This window comes from Mus caroli, unplaced genomic scaffold (assembly GCF_978045245.1).
Source record: "Mus caroli unplaced genomic scaffold, Mus_caroli_1 scaffold_5, whole genome shotgun sequence".
NCBI classification, from domain to species: Eukaryota; Metazoa; Chordata; class Mammalia; order Rodentia; family Muridae; genus Mus; species Mus caroli.
In genome coordinates, this window is record NW_028227260.1 from 8579273 (window position 1) to 8598687 (window position 19415).

Below are 19415 nucleotides of genomic sequence, written 5' to 3' on the forward strand. Positions count from 1 at the left end.
ATAGGAGTGGATGAGAATGAAGATTTTCATCTCAAAGGACCAGCAAACATCTTCAACAAAATTATAGAAGAAAACTTCCCAAATCTAAAGAAAGAGATGCCCATGAACATACAAGAAGCCTACAGAACTCCAAATAGACTGGACCAGAAAAGAAATACCTCCCGACACATAATAATCAGAACAACAAATGCTCTAAATAAAGATAGAATACTAAAAGCAGTAAGAGAAAAAGGCCAAGTAACATATAAAGGCAAGCCTATCAGAATTACACCAGATTTTTCACCAGAGACTATGAAAGCCAGAAGATCCTGGACGGATGTTATACAGACACTAAAAGAACACAAATTCCAGCCCAGGCTACTATACCCAGCCAAACTCTCAATTAACATAGATGGAGAAACCAAAGTATTCCACGACAAAACCAAATTCACACATTATCTCTCCACGAATCCAGCCCTTCAAAGGATAATAACAGAAAAAAACCAATACAAGGACAGGAACCATGCCCTAGAAACAACAAGAAGGTAATCCCTCAACAAACCTAAAAGAAGACAGCCACAAGAACAGAATGCCAACTTTAACAACAAAAATAACAGGAAACAACAATTACTTTTCCTTAATATCTCTTAATATCAATGGACTCAACTCCCCGATAAAAAGACATAGACTAACAAACTGGCTATACAAACAAGACCCAACATTTTGCTGCTTACAGGAAACTCATCTCAGAGAAAAAGATAGACACTACCTCAGAATGAAAGGCTGGAAAACAATTTTCCAAGCAAATGGTATGAAGAAACAAGCTGGAGTAGCCATTCTAATATCTGATAAGATTGACTTCCAACCCAAAGTCATTAAAAAAGACAGGGAGGGACACTTCATACTCATCAAAGGTAAAATCCTCCAAGAGGAACTATCAATCCTGAATATCTATGCTCCAAATACAAAGGCAGCCACATTCATTAAAGAAACTTTAGTAAAGCTCAAAGCACACATTGCACCTCATACAATAATAGTGGGAGACTTCAACACACCACTTTCACCAATGGACAGATCATGGAAACAGAAACTAAACAGGGACACAGAGAAACTAAGAGAAATTATGAATCAAATTGATCTGGCAGATATCTACAGAACATTCTATCCCAAAACAAAAGGATATACCTTCTTCTCAGCATCTCATGGTACCTTCTCCAAAATTGACCACATAATTGGTCACAAAACAGGCCTCAACAGATACAAAAATATTGAAATTGTCCCATGCATCCTATCAGATCACCATGGACTAAGGATGATCTTCAATAACAAAATAAATAATAGAAAGCCAACCTTCACGTGGAAACTGAATAACACTCTCCTCAATGATACCTTGGTCAAGGAAGGAATAAAGAAAGAAATTAAGGACTTTTTAGAGTTCAATGAAAATGAAGCCACAACATACCCAAACTTATGGGACGCAATGAAAGCATTTCTAAGAGGAAAACTCATAGCTCTGAGTGCCTCCAAAAGGAAACTAGAGAGAGCACACATTAGCAGCTTGACAACATACCTAACAGCACTAGAACAAAAGGAAGCAAATTCACCCAAGAGGAGTAGACGGCAGGAAATAATCAAACTCAGGGGCGAAATCAATCAAGTGGAAACAAGAAAAACTATTCAAAGAATCAACCAATCAAGGAGCTGGTTCTTTGAGAAAATCAATAAGATAAGATAGATAAACCCTTAGCCAGACTCACTAGAGGACACAGGGAAAGCATCCTAATTAACAAAATCAGAAATGAAAAAGGAGACATAACAACAGATCCTGAAGACATCCAAAACACCATCAGATCCTTCTACCAAAGGCTATACTCAACAAAACTGGAGAACCTGGATGAAATGGACAAGTTCCTAGACAGATACCAGGTACCAAAGTTGAATCAAGATCAGGTTAATGATCTAAACAGCCCTATAGCCCCCAAAGAAATAGAAGCAGTCATTAATAGTCTCCCAACTAAAAAAAAGCCCAGGACCAGATGGGTTTAGTGCAGAGTTCTATCAGACCTTCAAAGAAGATCTAATCCCAGTTCTTCACAAACTATTCCACAAAATAGAAACAGAAGGTACTCTACCCAACTCATTCTATGAAGCCACAATTACTCTGATACCTAAACCACAAAAAGACCCAACAAAGATAGAAAACTTCAGACCAATATCCCTTATGAATATTGATGCAAAAATCCTCAATAAAGTTCTTGCTAACTGAACCCAAAAACACATCAAAACAATCATCCATCCTGACCAAGTAGGTTTCATCCCAGGGATGCAGGGATGGTTCAATATACGGAAATCCATCAACGTAATCCAGTATATAAACAAACTCAAAGACAAAAACCGCATGGTCATCTTGTTAGATGCGGAAAAAGCATTTGACAAGATCCAACACCCATTCATGATAAAAGTCTTGGAAAGATCAGGAATTCAAGGCCCATACCTAAACATGATAAAAGCAATCTACAGCAAACCAGTAGCCAACATCAAAGTAAATGGTGAGAAGCTTGAAGCAATCCCTCTAAAATCAGGGACTAGACAAGGCTGTCCACTTTCTCCATACCTATTCAACATTGTACTTGAAGTCCTAGCCAGAGCAATTTGACAACAAAAGGAGATCAAAGGGATACAAATTGGAAAAGATGAAGTCAAAATATCACTCTTTGCAGATGATATGATAGTATATATAAGTGACCCTAAAAATTCCACCAGAGAACTCCTAAGCCTGATAAACAGCTTCGGTGAAGTAGCTGGATATAAAATTAACTCAAACAAATCAATGGCCTTTCTCTACACAAAGAATAAACAGGCTGAGAAAGAAATTAGGGAAACAACACCCTTCTCAATAGTCACAAATAATATAAAATATCTTGGCGTGACTCTAACTAAGGAAGTGAAAGATCTGTATAATAAAAACTTCAAGTCTCTGAAGAAAGAAATTATAGAAGATCTCAGAAGATGGAAAGATCTCCCATGCTCATGGATTGGCAGGATCAACATTGTAAAAATGGCTATCTTGCCAAAAGCAATCTACAGATTCAATGCAATCCCCATCAAAATTCCAAATCAATTCTTCAACGAATTAGAAAGTGCAATCTGCAAATTCATCTGGAATAACAAAAAACCTAGGATAGAAAAAACTCTTCTCAAGGATAAAAGAACCTCTGGTGGAATCACCATGCCAGACCTAAAGCTTTACTACAGAGCAATTGTGATAAAAACTGCATGGTACTGGTGTAGTGACAGACAAATAGACCAATGGAATAGAATTGAAGACCCAGAAATGAACCCACACACCTACGGTCACTTGATCTTCGACAAGGGAGCTAAAAACATCCAGTGGAAGAAAGACAGCATTTTCAACAAATGGTGCTGGCACAACTGGTTGTTAACATGTAGAAGAATGCGAATCGATCCATTCCTATCTCCTTGTACTAAGGTCAAGTCTAAGTGGATCAAGGAACTTCACATAAAACCAGAGACACTGAAACTTATAGAGGAGAAAGTGGGGAAAAGCCTTGAAGATATGGGCACAGGGGAAAAATTCCTGAATAGAACAGTAATGGCTTGTGCTGTAAGATTGAGAATTGACAAGTGGGACCTCATGAAACTACAAAGCTTCTGCAAGGCTAAAGACACCATCAATAAGACAAAAAAACCACCAACAGATTGGGAAAGGATCTTCACCTATCCTAAATCAGATAAGGGACTAATATCCAATATATATAAAGAACTCAAGAAGGTGGACTCCAGAAAGTCAAATAACCCCATTAAAAAATGGGGCTCAGAACTGAACAAAGAATTCTCACCTGAGGAATACCGAATGGCAGAGAAGCACCTGAAAAAATGTTCAACATCCTTAATCATCAGGGAAATGCAAATCAAAACAACCCTGAGATTCCATCTCACACCAGTCAGAATGGCTAAGATCAAAAATTCAGGTGACAGCAGATGCTGGCGAGGATGTGGAGAAAGAGGAACACTCCTCCATTGTTGGTGGGATTGCAAGCTTGTACAACCACTCTGGAAATCAGTCTGGCGGTTCCTCAGAAAATTGGACATAGTACTACCTGAGGATCCAGCAATACCTCTCTTGGGCATATATCCAGAAGATGTCCCAACCGGTAAAAAGGACACATGCTCCACTATGTTCATAGCAGCCCTATTTATAATAGCCAGAAGCTGGAAAGAACCCAGATGTCCCTCAACAGAGGAATGGATACAGAAATTATGGTACATTTACACAATGGAGTACTACTCAGCTATTAAAAAGAATGAATTTATGAAATTCCTAGCCAAATGGATGGACCTGGAGGGCATCATCTTGAGTGAAGTAACACAATCACAAAAGAACTCACACAATATGTATTCACTGATAAGTGGATATTAGCCCAAAACTTAGGATACCCAAGATATAAGATACAATTTGCTAAACGCATGAAACTCAAGAAGAATGAAGACCAAAGTGTGGACACTGTGCACCTTCTTAGAATTGGGAACAAAACACCCAGGGAAGGAGTTACAGAGACAAAGTTCGTAGCTGTGATGAAAGGATGGACCATTTAGAGACTGCCGTATCCAGGGATCCATCCCATAAGCAGCTTCTAAACGCTGACACCATTGCATACACTAGCAAGATTTTACTGAAAGGACCCAAATATAGCTGTCTCTTGTGAGACGATGCCGGGGCCTAGCAAACACAGGAGTGGATGTTCAAAGTCAGCTATTGGATGTATCACAGGGCTCCCAATGGAGAAGCTAGAGAAAGTACCCAAGGAGCTAAAGGGATCTGCAACCCTATTGTCGGAACAACATGATGTACTAACCAGAACCCCGGAGCTCTTGTCTCTAGTGGCATATGTATCGAATGATGACCTAGTCGGCCATCACTGGAAAGAGAGGCCCATTGGACTTGCAAACTTTATATGCCCCAATATAGGGGAATGCCAGGGCCAAAAGAATGGGAATGGGTGGGTAGGGAAGTGGGGGGGCGGTATGTGGGACTTTTGGGATAGCATTGGAAATGTAATTGAGGAAAATATGTAATAAAAATATTAAAAATTAAAAAATAAATAAATAAAAGAAAGAAAGAAAGAAAGAAAGAAAGAAAGAAAGAAAGAAAGAAAGGAAGCAAGCAAGCAAGCATCTTCCTGAGCTGAAGTGATTTGCAACCCCATAGGATGAACAACAATATTAACCAACCAGACACCCCCCTCCCCACCCAGAGCTCCCAGGCACTAAACCACCAATCAAAGAATACACATAGAGGGACCCATAGCTCCAGCTACATATGTAGCAGAGGATGGCCTTGTCGAGCATCAATACAAGGAGAGGTCCTTGTTCCTGTGAAGGCTCGATGCCCAATGTAGGAGAATGCCAGGGCAGGGAAGATGAGAGTGGATGGGTGGGTGAGGGAACACTATCATAGAAGCAGGGGGAGGGAGGATGGGAAAGGGGATATCTAGAGGCAAAACCAGGAAAGGAGATTATATTTGAAATGTAAATAAATAAAATATATAATAAAAATCCCCCCCAAAAAAGCATCTTCTCATAAGATCTGCCATTTTTGGTTGTTCTGGAGATAATTCAGGCTCTACAGACTCCCCTCAGAGCCTCCATGGGTCTTTTTAAGCAGCAGCCACCATCTTGAATCAGTCTCCTGAAGGGAAACTTAATTGATTTTAGTTTAGGTTTCTACTCCACCAAAAAAATTAACCAGGGGGCAGGGGAAACAACAAAAACAAATTCCACAAGACTGTGAACAGCTATTCTAGGCAAAATTAGGGTAACAACTCTGTCAAAGAAAAATGAAGTTCCATCTCAGGGTGCTCTCTTATAGCTCTCAATAATCTATCCTAAAGGAATCACGGCTGAAAAATGAGACGTGATTGTATTATTGCACACTGCATGGGGCTGATTCAGCTGAGACTTGAGAGCTGTCAAAAATGCAGTAGAAAACAGTAGATGGTACTTATGTCTCTCTGGAGAGGATGGTGTTCTTTTGTGCCATTTAGAGATGTTTGTATTCACACCGATTTGAGTCATTTTATATTAACAATCATCCACGGTGCAGATTTTCTATTATGTTCTTCTCAAGCAGGTCTTTACCAATACTTAATGATCTAAGGAAAACTCCTCTACACCTACCTTAGGAAAAACTCAGGTGGCCTGAGGTAGTTTAAAATGTATTAGTTATTTTACTGTTTTTCTGATAAAAAGATGCTGACAAAAGAAACTTAAGGAAGGAAAAGTTAGATTCACAGCTTACTGTTCAAGCGCACAGTCTGTCATAGAGGACAAGTCATGGTAGCAAGAGTCTGCGGTATCTAATCACATTGTGTACACAGTCAGAAAGCAGAGATGATGAGTGTAAGTGCTGAGCCCTCTTCCTCCTTTCTATTCAGTCCAGAATCCCAGCCTAGGGAATGATGACACCTCAATTGATCTAATTTAAATAATCCCTCACAGGCATGCCAAGAGGTTTGTCTCCTAGGTGATTTTACATCTTGTCAAGTCGGTAATCAATATAAATCATTACATGTGCTCTCCCCCTGGCCTTAAAATATGCATAAGAAGCCCATTCACCATGAGCACTCTATATACTTGCTGTAGAGGGTCCAAGCAAGCAGGCACATAAGAAGTCAGGTAAGAGGCATCTCTGATGTGTTCCTCTCTTCTGCACAGGACATTCATGTTGTATGCTCCTCAGACATTAGTCACATTAGCTCCTGAACTTGTGTATACTATCTTTACTCTTTTGTGAAATTTTTAATCCAATAAATATTACATAAAGTTATAGACTTGGCACAAACAGAACATTGTGTTATGAAAACATGGATCCCTGTAAAAAAGATGCAGTAGATGCCAACTTCTTCTTCTTCTTCTTCTTCTTCTTCTTCTTCTTCTTCTTCTTCTTCTTCTTCTTCTTCTTCTTCTTCTTCTTCTTTTCTTCCTCTTCTTCTTTACAATTACTGCTGAATTAGACATAGGTGGAAGAAAACTAAAGGATAGAGTGGGAGGACCTAAACAATCTCAGTAGGTACTTGACAGATTGCCTCCCTGGAGTCTAAGCTTTCATTTAAGAAAATCAGACACAAACAACACACCCACACCCATGCATACACACTGGAAATCATTGGCTCTGCATCATGGGGTTGGATTATTTCACTATGGCTTTTAGGAGAAAATTTTACTCATCTTATAAATATGAAATAATCTTCCTCTTGGAGCAACTGCCACCAAGCATGCTTTGGCAACCGCCTTGGAAATTTTATTTTTATGGCAAAACTTTGCAAACACTTTTAATCCTGAGAGCCATCACATGCCATGTTTTAAAGGTAGTAGCCACCTTTTGGTTATTCAAAACTCTCCTCCTTATTAACTCATGGGTCAAATGTTCTCTTGTTTTTATATCTGTACAGAGACCTATGATGTGAGGATAAATGAAAGGTACAAGAAAATGCACCATGTTTTTCTTTTCCAGGAAACATGTGGCTCTTCCATTGGTTGTGAAAAAATATCTATGAACCTGAGTTTATAGGTGAGGGAATAGACCTTGTAGAAGAAAATATCAGTCCTAAACAATTCCTTTGGAAAAGCCAAAACTCCATCTTCCATCCTGCATGGAAAATGTTCAGGGCTATGAACCCTTTAACATTTTTTCCTGATGCTCTTTTTCCTCATCTGGGTTTCAGTGTGATTTGGGGGTGTCGGGTGGGGTAAGCTGAACATCTAACCCAGAAATATGTCTGCCATATTTTCTTTAAAATCTCTCCCAGTTGTTCAGAATTTAGCCTTCTCCAACAAGGAAATAAGACATTACCTTTTCTCTTGTTCTGTTTTCTGTGGCTATAATAGAATACCTAACCGTGGATGATTATAAAGAAACTAAGCTGATTTAAGTTTACTTTTCCCAGGGCTGGAAATCCAAAATCAGGCTGCCACATCTAGCTTGATCCTTTCCCTGTGTCATCATATGGTAGAAGAATGAGAGTACACATGGACACACGCAGAAGAGGGTAAACATGCCTCTCCAATAACAACCCTAAAGATATGTCTGCTCACCACACATGTGACCTTTGGAGGCCTGAAAAGGGTGTTGGATCTCCCAGGGACTATGTTACTGTGGTAGCTGTTTGTGAGCTACTGTGTGGGCACTGGGAAACAAGTCTGAGTCCTCTGGAAGAGCAGCTGGTAAAAAGGAGGCTAAACATGACCCTCCAGTAAAAATAAATATTCCAAAGAAGACACCTATTGTCACAAGAAAGCTATTAACCACTCTAAACAACCTAACCACCACTTAGAGGCCCCAACCTCCAACAGCACAACAGCCATCAAATTTCCACGTGCATTTCAGAGAGGACCAGCCAGGTTTCAACAAGAGGATGCTGCATCTGGCTCCCCAAACTCATATCTTTCTTTATTACGCTGCAAAATCCAAGCACTTGGTCCCAGTGTTTTAACAGTCTTACATGAATTCAGAATCAATTCATAAAGGTTACCTATATCCAAAACAGTATGAGATAGATATAGACTAGATAGTCACATTCAAAAAATGGAGCAATAGGGATGAAACCCAGAAGAAGGGGAGGGGGGAAGAGAGGGTGAGGGAACAGAAGTGGGGAAGGGTCAGGGTGCGGGATGGAGACAGAGAGAGAATCTAATGGTGTTTCCTTCAGACAAGAAGTTTATTAATGCAGCAGTAGGCAATAGGGTGTGGTTGGCTGAAATAAGAAGGTTCACCAGGACAAACCAAGGTGTGTACCTTCAAAGGTTTCTGAGGAGGAAGCAGGCTTAATTAATATGTGGCCTGTGTTCTGTGGCCCAGTTAAGGGAGCTCTGCATATGTTACTTAAGTTATGTGATAGGAGTCACTCTTTGTTTATATAAAAGAATGGGTGTAACTTTAATTTCTTCGAATCCTACTTTTAATGATGGTTCTTAAATGCTTTAACCTCTCTTTTAACCACCAGAAGTAGTGGGAAAGAAAGGGTATAGGGGAACTGGACCTATTTGGAAATAGTCCTTCGGAGCAACTCCTGTCTGTGTTGTCTGGAAATCGGCAGTTCTGTTCATAGGTTCACAGAAGCAGCTCTATCCACTCACAAACACTGCATGGATGATATAGCAGCAGTCCAGTTCGGTAGAGTAAAGATAACCAACACGAGGCTGAGGTCTGGCACTACCTAGCAGAGACAGCAAGGCCTCAGCCTCCGAATGAGTCAGCAGGAGGGACCAGGGCCAACAGGGAAGTTCTCAGTTGTGCCTCTCTCAGTGAAGATGAAAGACCAAGGGGCCAAGCTCAGCCTCCTTCATTGTCCTGGAGTCCTTTTATACTCCCTCCAAACATCAAGTGTCCGTCACGAGTCCTCAGCATGTGTCTCTGTCTCAGCTGATATCACTCTGTCAATCATCCCAAGTCCACAGGAAACTGCAGCACACCACCATTTTTTATTTGTTTGGTTGTTTTGTTTTGTGCTTCTCTCTCTTTGGAGTCCTACACAAAGACGGATCAATACATGCGTCAATAGCAAAGAATCCTTTCATCACGTGACCTTTCACGTGCTTGCTTTAGCAGAACATTTTTTTTCTCCAGTGACTCCTTCACAGGTTTGCCCCAGTAAAACACCATCTAACACAACTGACTTGCCAAAGAACCCTTAAGTTTCCACTTCAAATGGGCTTGGTTAACTAACGTGTGGTTAACTAATGTGGCAGCAGTAAGAAAGGAGAATGGGGGTTCTTTCTTTGCTTGCAACACTAATCAACTTAGGGCCTGTTTAACTGGAAAGTCCGGACTCAAGAACAAAGGGGGAGTGTAACCTTTTGCCCCACAGGCTCTTCCTCAGCACACCGGAACAGTTCCTATCTGGCTATGCTGAATCCCTGCAGGCTTCAGCTCTCTGATAGTTCTACACTGTTGTACTTGCCTATAACTCTACAGTTCAGGGGTCCTGGAAGCTGGCCTGTGCCTACATGCAACAAGTTTTTGCCTGAAATGCCAGGAATCTCTCATACATTCTTTGAAATATAGGTAGAAACGATACCTCCATGGCTCCTGACTTCTTTCTGTGTGCCAACAGAGTTGACACCATGTGCACACCAGGAAACTTTTATGGCTTGCACCCTCCAGAGCTACAGCACAGAATGTACCTGGGACTGCTGGCGCAAGTGACAGAGCATAAAAGAAGCACAGAAGGTGCAGAGAGCAGAGCAGCCCTGAGAAGCAAGCCTTTTCTATCAGCAAGGCCCTAAAATCCCAAGCCCAAGATAAAAAGGGATAGCCTAAAAGATTCCTGAAATGCCTTAAGCCTTAAAGGTCTTTCCCCCATTATCCAGATGAATAGTAACCTGATGGATGGCTCCCTTCCTTTTGAGCTAATTTTTTTTTTTTAGGAAAGAGTTGCTGGGCAGAACTCTTGAACACATTCTCATTCTTTACATGAATGACCAGGCTGGTCATTTTCCAATTTTTTACACTCTGCTTCCCTTTTAATTAAACTCTGCCTTTAGGTCATCCCTTTCCTATCTTATTTTAGTATATGCAGTCAAAAGCAGCCACACTACTTTCTGAATGCTCTGCTACTTAGATATTTCTTCCACCAGATAGTCTACTTCATTACTCTTAAGTTCAGCCTTCCCCAAAGCCCTAAGGCATAGACATGATGCAGCCAAGTTCCATAAAACTGTGTAACAAGCTTCCAATAAGATACTCTTCATTTCCCTTTGAAACCTTATCAGCATGGGCATATTCTCCTTATTTCTATGCAAGCAGTTTAAACAATTCTAATCCTAACCATTTTTTTTTCTTTTTCTCTATTTTATTTCGAGTCAGGGTTACATGTGACTCCAGATGAGCCTCAAATGCAGTGTGTAACAAAGGGGATCTTGAAATTCTGATCATCTTGCCTCCACTTGCAAATTTCTAGGATTACACATGTGTGCCACCATAACTGGTTTATATAGTGCTGGATCTCAAACTTGGGGCTCTGGGCATGCCAGGCAATCACTCTACCAACTGAGCCATAGCCCTGGCCTGTTGTCCATATTTTTATCAACACTCTACTTAATACAACTACTGTATCTTCTAGTCTTCTGAGACTTTGTCAGACTCATCCCTAACACTGAAAATAAAATTCTAGGCTTTGTCCAAAATTTTCTTCAAATCTATCCCCATCATTTCCTGTTACCCAGTTCCACAAACCCTTTGTTTAGGACAGAGGCCTGCACCCTTAGGCTGAAACCCATAGCTTGCTTCTCTCTCTCTCTCTCTCTCTCTCTCTCTCTCTCTCTCTGTGTGTGTGTGTGTGTGTGTGTCTCTCTGTGTCTCTGTCTCTCTCTCAATAGAGTTCAGAAGCAGTCTGAACTGTGACTTAACAGCTCTCAGTCTATGTTAACAAGCTCGCCCTTGCATGCTCTTTGTCATGTAGGCTGTGTTGAACTAAATCACATAATATGAAACATACTGCCACACCCCAAAATTTTATAAAAATTTCAGACCTTTCATTTGTTCTTGGGATTGATGCCCTTAAGGCTGTTCTCTGAAGAGGCTCATCTGTCACCCCCCATATCAATTCCTTTCTCTCTTTCTTTCCCCAACACCCCCCCCCCCACACACACACACAGAATAAAAGTCATCTCCAGGCTTTAAAGGGAAGGTTCTTTTTCCATTTAAGGTCACACTATGTTTAGATCTCCATATATTTTATAGTCTGTGTCAAAAGGTCCCTGTACTGGCTGATTTTGTGTATCAACTTGACACAGCTGCAGTTATCACAGAGAAAGGAGCCTCCCTTGAGGAAATGCGTCCATGAGATCCAGCTGTAAGGCATTTTCTCAATTAGTGATGAAGTGGGGAGGGCCCATTGTGGATGGTGCCATCCCTTGGCTGGTAGTCCTGGGTTCTATAGGAAAGCAAGCTGAGCAAGCCAGAGGAAGCAAGCCAGTAAGTAACATCCCTCCATGGCCTCTGCATCAGCTCCTGCTTCCTGACCTGCTTGAGTTCCAGTCCTGACTTCCTTTGGTGATGAACAGCAATGTGGAAGAGTAAGCTCAATAAACCCTTTCCTCCCCAACTTGCTTTTTGGTCATGATGTTTGTGCAGGAATACAACCCCTGACTAAGACACTCCCCCTCCCAATCAAGGGTCAATCTTGGGCTTTGAGGTTCTTTCTTGATAATAAACCTCATCGAAGCGAATGTATCTGTCACCTTCTTCTTCAAATCAACCACTGCTAAATTTCACATTTTCAGCTATTGCTACAGAAGCATAACACTACTTGGTATCAATTTTTCTGCCTTACTCTAGTTCTTGTTACCATAACAGGATATCTAAGACTGGGTAATTATTCAGATTATAATTAAAATAGTTGGAATTCCAAGATCAACTAGCTATTTTGGATAAGTGCTTTGTGATATATCACAAGATAGTGGAAAAGTGGAGAAAAAGGTGATGAGCTAGAGAAAGTACCCAAGGAGCTAAAGGGATCTGCAACCCTATAGGTGGAACAACAATATGAACTAACCAGTACCCCGGAGCTCTTGACTCTAGCTGCATATGTATCAAAAGATGGCCTAGTTGGCCATCACTGGAAATAGAGGCCCATTGGACTTGCAAACTTTATCTGCCCCAGTACAGGGGAATGCCAGGGCCGAAAAGTGGGAGTGGGTAGGTAGGAGAGTGGGGGGGGAGGGTATGGGGGACTTTGTGGATAGCATTGGAAATGTAAATGAGAAAAATACCTAATAAAAATATTTTTTAAAAAAGGTGATCACACATGGGAGAGAGAAAAAGTGAGATGTTTCACACTGTAGCACAATCCACTTGAGAAGAACACTTCTGCAAGAAAGGCATTATGCACTTTTAATGACCTAAGCATTTGTTAAAGGCTCCACTTCTTGACATGGTCATGATGTCAAACAAATTCCAACCTAAGTTTTAAGGAAACAAATCATATTCAAGTCATAGCACATCTCTTTGTGGACACTACTCTTCCCAAAAGGCTTAGTCTTCCTCTTGAACAAGGTAGGACAAAGAGAGAAGCGAATAAACCCTGGTTCTTCCTGGCTGTGCTGGCTACTTTTATGTTGAGTTGACACAAGCTAAAGTCATCTAAGAAGATGAAACCTCAATTAAGCAAATGTCTTCATAAGATTGGGCTGTACTCAAGCCTATAGGGCATTTAGTGGTTGATGTGGGAGGATCCAGTCCATTATGAGTGGTGCCATCTCTGGGGTGGTGGTCCTGAATTTTGTAAGAAAGCAGGCTGAAAAAGTCATGATGAGCATATCACTAAGCAACATCCCTCCATGGCCTCTGCATCATTTCCTGCCTTCAGGTTCCTACTCTGTTTGAGTTCTTGTCCTGACTTCCTTCAGTGATGGGCTACAATGTGGGAATGTAAGCCAAATAAACCCATTCCTCCCCAGTTTTATTTCTTTCATGGTGTTTCATCACACCAACAGTAACTATAACTGGAATACCGGATCTTCTCCACAGTCATAGAAGATGGATGGCTCCAGTAATAACTACTTTTATAAATTGAAGGTGTATTCTATTAATTCTCTTGTTCACAGCTATGAGACTTGATTTTTGAGACAGGAAAATAAGCAAAACAGAAGGAATTGCTGTGTTTTAACACATAACACCACCCCTTTACATGAGTATGATAACTTGAACTCTGGTGATGTGTTCATAGAAGGAGGGCTGGCATCTACAGCATGGGTAAGTGAGCCTCAAGGTCATGATGTGCACAGTTTATAAACTCTTCCTGAGCACACAATTTCTCCTTAAAAATCCTTTCCCATTGGGCAGTGGTGGCGCACACCTGTAATCCCAGCACTTGGGAGGCAGAGGCAGGCAGATTTCTGAGTTCAAGGCCAGCCTGGTCTACACAGTGAGTTCCCGGACAGCAAGGACTACACAGAAAAACCCTGTCTCAAAAAACCAAAAAAAAAAAAAAAAAAAAAAATCCTTTCCTTCATTTGTTATAAATACTTTAGCATCTATGTATCCTGTATCTAAGACAAATAAAAGGCTCTGTTTTATCCTTTTTCCGGGCTCATAACTGTCATCTGCTCAAAAACTATTTCTTAGACCTTTACGTCTAGATAATTTGCCTCAAGCTGGTTATTTCATCGCTTAAACACTCATCCTCTAAAACATTCCCTACAAAAGCTTTTTTAAATTATAGAAGATTCTAGAACAGAAACAATACTTAGCATATGCCAATGTTATCCTGTTTTAAAGTGTCCTAAACTGAGACCTTCAGTTAATGTGTGTTATGACAAAGGGAATTCTTTTCAGTACAAAAGACCTTATCAAGCACAAATACAACTTTGCAGTTGATGTTGCATTTCTGCATCTGTTACTGGATTTATTATTTGCTATTACTTACATTTACAAACATAGTATGCAACATATTAACAAGTTGAGAAGTTTCAAGTTTCCTTTTGGGTCATAGCTTGTTGTCTTCACACCCTCTGGTATTATAGCAATGTAATGAAATCCCTCTCTGAGGGAAAAAAAATCCTTCAATAAGTGATTCTGTGAAGTATTTTTTTCTTTCACTGATCCTGCTTTGGCCTGTTTTCACACACACAAAAAAAAAGCACTTGCCTAGGGGCTGGAGCTGGAGACATGGCTCAGTGGTTAAGAACATTTGCTGCTCTTGCAAAGGACCCAGGTTTAATCCCCAGTGCTCGAGTTTGATAGCTCATAACTGCTTGTAACACCAGTTCCAAAGGCTCTAACACTCTCTTCTAGTCTTTTGAAGCAACTGTACTTACATGTACATACACACAATGAAAAATAAAAATAAAACATAGAAACACTTGCCTAAATATTTCAAGATTTTCTTTATCCATGTCGATCTGTTAACCAGACATCATATGTTAATAGTAACAATGACTAAAACAGGACTATAGTTGATCTGATGATTACAGCGTCTCTCAAATATCTATCAGTCATAGTCAGCCTTATGTCTCTTCTGATATTACAGCAACTCTGCTTTACATAGTATCTGATAACTGTGAAGCCATGTTGCCCACTCCAATGTGCTTTGAAATTCTGATTTCTATTTTCAAAGTGACTCTCAATCCAATTGTGTAGGCTTCTTTCTTTTTAATTGACATGCATTCATTATACATAGTGTTGGGCTTCATAAAGGCATTTAATTCAAGTTATTTCATGTATTCTGACTATATCCATCCCTATACCTCTTTCTCCCCTCTAGTCTGCAACTAGTCCTCTACCATAGTCTCATTTTAGCTCTCCTGAAAAAAAATATAGATATATATCATGTACATGTACATCTTTTATGTCTTATGTATCTATATACAGTCTAGGATCTTCAACTAAGAGAAAAATGTGATATTTGTCTTTCTGGGTCTTTTATTAACATGTAGTCATTTTTCCAGCAAACAATGTGGTTTTATTCTTCTTTGTGGTTAATAAAATTCTACTCTGTACATATGTTACATTTTCATTATCTACATTATCTATTTTTCTGTTGATAGATGGATATGTATGTTAAATCTATAACTTGGTCCTTATGAATATTGCTGAAATAACAATGAATATACAAGTATCTCTATAGTATGGTGAACTAAACTCCTTTAAGTATAGTGGTATAACTGAGTCATATGATAGTTCTAAATTCAGTTTTGAAGAATCTCTACACTGATGTTCCCAATGGCTATATCAGTTAACATCTCATATATATATATATATATATATATATATATATATATATATATGTATATATATGTATGTGTGTGTACATATACATATATGTGTGTATATCTGTATATATATGCATGTACATATGTATATATACATATATATGTGCATACACATACACACATGGTCCCTCTTCCCCACATCCTTCCTAGCATTTGTTGTTAGTTGTTTTCATGATGATAACTATTCTGATTTGGGGTGAGACAGAGTTGTATGCATTTTTAATTTTAGGAATTCCACTTACAAACGCTTTAACAAAATTCTACAGGTCAATGTGCCTATTTACACTAGTTAACAATTTTCTTAAAATGCCATCCATCAGCAACTGAGTCCAATGGCTTGAATGCTTCTGTACCACTTCAGCTCCTGGAGAAATGTTTGGGAAGATGACAACCTGAGAATCTTCAGAAGTGATCCTCATGATATCAATTCTAAGGTGTCAGGGAAAAAAATCACTGGGTAGTCAGTTATCTGCTTCTATAACAGAATAGTTGGTGAGAGATAGAAAGGCAAGAAAGAACTGAGCCACTCCCCCAGGCCAGGCTTCTTGTTGTTGCTCATTTGTTGTCTTGCTATGTTTGGACCAGCATTAATCCCTTCATGAGGGAAAGGCCTACATAGCTGAAACACCCTCCAAAGACTCTAGATGCCAACAGTATTGCACTGAGGATTAAGCTTCTAACACATGCAAACTGTAACACTAGCTTAAAAATTATCCTAAAATAATAAAGAAAACCTAGGCAGTCATGAATAATGAGATATCTCTAAGACTCATGTGAAAAATACATATTTTATTCTCTGTGAGTGACAGTTGGCAGCACTGAGCTGAATTCAATCAGCTAAATTTTTTATAAGAAGACTATTTCTTGTTCTTTTCTGTGTTCCATCCTCTAAAGGTACCTGATGCGTTTGTGTTTGTTTTGGATGTACATGACAAACAACCAATAGAATCTTTTAAAGTGAATAAAACTAAATATTTTATAAACTATTGCATTTTCATAATTTTTATTAATTTATTCTCTCATATATTATATCCCAACCCCAGTTTTCCCTCCCTCCTTCTACTCCCTCTTCCCCCATCTCCCTTACCTCCTCCCTTCCCATCCACTCTTTCCTCGGTTTCGCTTCAGAAAAGGGCAGGAGTCCCAGGAATATCAACCAAATATGGCATATCAAGTTGCAATAAGATTAGGCACCTCCCTTCATATTAAGGCTGGACAAGACAACCCAGTAGTAGGAAAAGAATCCGAAGAGCAGGTAAAAGCATCACAAATAGCCCTCACTCCCACTATTAGGAGTCCCACAAAAGCACAAAGCTACACACCTATAACATACATACAGAGGATCTAGGTCAGACCCATGCAGGCTCCCTGATTGTCAGTTCAGTTGGTTCTGTAGGTTTTGTTGTGATATCCTTGGCCCCTATGGCTCCTACAATCCTTCCTCCTCCTCTTCAGCAGGATACCCTGAACTCCACCTAATGTTTATCTGTGAGTCTCTGCATCTGTTTCTATCAGTTGCTAGAAGCCTCTCTGATGATAACTGGGGTAGGCACCAATCTATGAGTATATCATTAGGCATCATTTCATTGACTTTTTTGTCATTCATGTTTGATTCTATCCTTGGTCTCTTGGAATCATGTCTCTGCTTTCTGGCCCTCCGGGTAGAGTCAAGAGTGGGATTCCTCACGTGGCATGAGTCTCAAGCTGGACCAGTCATTGTTTAGCCACTCCCACAATTTCTGTGCCACCTTTACTACAGCAGATCTTGTAGGCAGAACAAATTGTGGGTCTAAGGTTCTGCGGCTGGGTTGGTGTCTCAATCCCTCCATTGGAAGCCTTGTCAGGTTGTAGGAGATGGTCAATTCAAGCCCTGCATTCCCCATTACTAGGAGTCTTAGCTAGGGTCACCTTAATAGATTTCTGAGCGTTTCTATTGCACTAGGTTTCTACCTTGTCCCTGAATTACCCTCCCCATTCCAGGTGTCTTTCCCAGTACTCTACATTTTCATAAATTTTGAAATATCCCATGCATTTTATGGGGACAGGAGGTCAGAAATATAACTTTTCAGGTTTGGGTGATACTTTCATTTCAAGATAAATAACCTCTCAGTTTATACAAAAAGTATAATATAGATATAGATGTTAAAAGTATGACTCTGCTTCCAAAATCAACATTAACATTAACAAAATTAACACTGACATTGTGACTATTTAACTGGGAGGAGATGGAGTGCTGATATCTAGATGTAAAGTGAATACATTTAAAAGATGGGTACAAATTTTACCCCAATAAAATTACTTTTTTAAATAAACAAAAACAATGAAATTGTGTTTAGTAAGATAACTACAAAGAATGTAACTTTTCCCTGAAGGTGACTGGACTAAAGAAAAAGAAATGTTGGGGGCAGGAGAGATGGCTCGTCAGTTAAGGTCATTTGCTTCTCTTGCAGAGAGGAGCTTCTCTTCCAGGTTCTCTTCCCAGCAACCACATGGCAACTTGTCTGTAAATCCAGTTCCAGGAGAGCCAACAACTCTCTTCTGACTTCTACAGGTACAAGTCACACACATGGTGCACAGACGTACATGCAGGCAAAAACACTCATTTGCATAAAATAAAATGAATACATCTTAAAAACAAAATTTTAAAAATTGTCATTAAACAGTAAATTGAGTTGGCCAGGGGGCACAGGACCTAAATTGCAAGCAGGAATATTCCAGGACTATTCTGTCTTCTGAAACAAAGCTAATGCTAAAAGTTAGTTTGCAATTTATGCAAAAAATTGAAGATAAAAGAATAGAGGTGAGAATAAGATTTTTGGGATGTACTACAAAATAATGTTTGCTCTACCAGTCCTGGCAGGTTATTCTCACAATATAGTAAAATTAATGCTGTGTGAACAATAAGAAAAGGCCTTTGAGTTTTCAGTTAGCTCCCAGTTATTCTTTTGTTATTTGTATGAAAAGATGTGGCAATTGATGCTTTTAAAGTAGAGCCTGAACCCATCCATGTGGATTTGTGGTGCCTTTTCTCGTAACCTTTGACCATCTTTCACAGATGTAGAAAGAAACTACATAAGCTAAGGGTTCTGGCTCATTAGTTCTTATTAAATAAGATTTTACTGCAGTTTGAACACTAAATGGGTCAATTTTGCTTTAACAGCTCAAGTCAGCAGCCATTTGTGAAGGCAATACAGTGAGAAAATACTCTGCTTTGGATCTTTATGTGCTTTCTAGTTCTTGATCGATAATCTTTATTTTTTTTTCTGATCCAGAGAAATAGAGGGTGTTTTGTGAATGGTGGGTTTTGCATCATTTTCCCTCTATCAGCCATTGATCTCCTATTTTTTTTTTACTATCATAGCCTCTCCTTTTGTGGAAATTTTAGTTGTTCCTGTTATATTCCATCAGATGGTGTGGAAAACTAAAGAATAAGGGCTGAAGAGATGGACCAGTAAGTAAAGCACTTCTGCTCAAGCATGAGGACTTAAGTTCGGTTTGCCAGCATTCACAGAAAATCTGGCCATAGTCTCACTGTACCTGTAATCCCAGTGTTGGGGACAAGGAGCAAGCAGATACTGGGAACTCAATAAAGACCATCACTGGAAAGAGAGGCCCATTGGACACGCAAACTTTATATGCCCCAG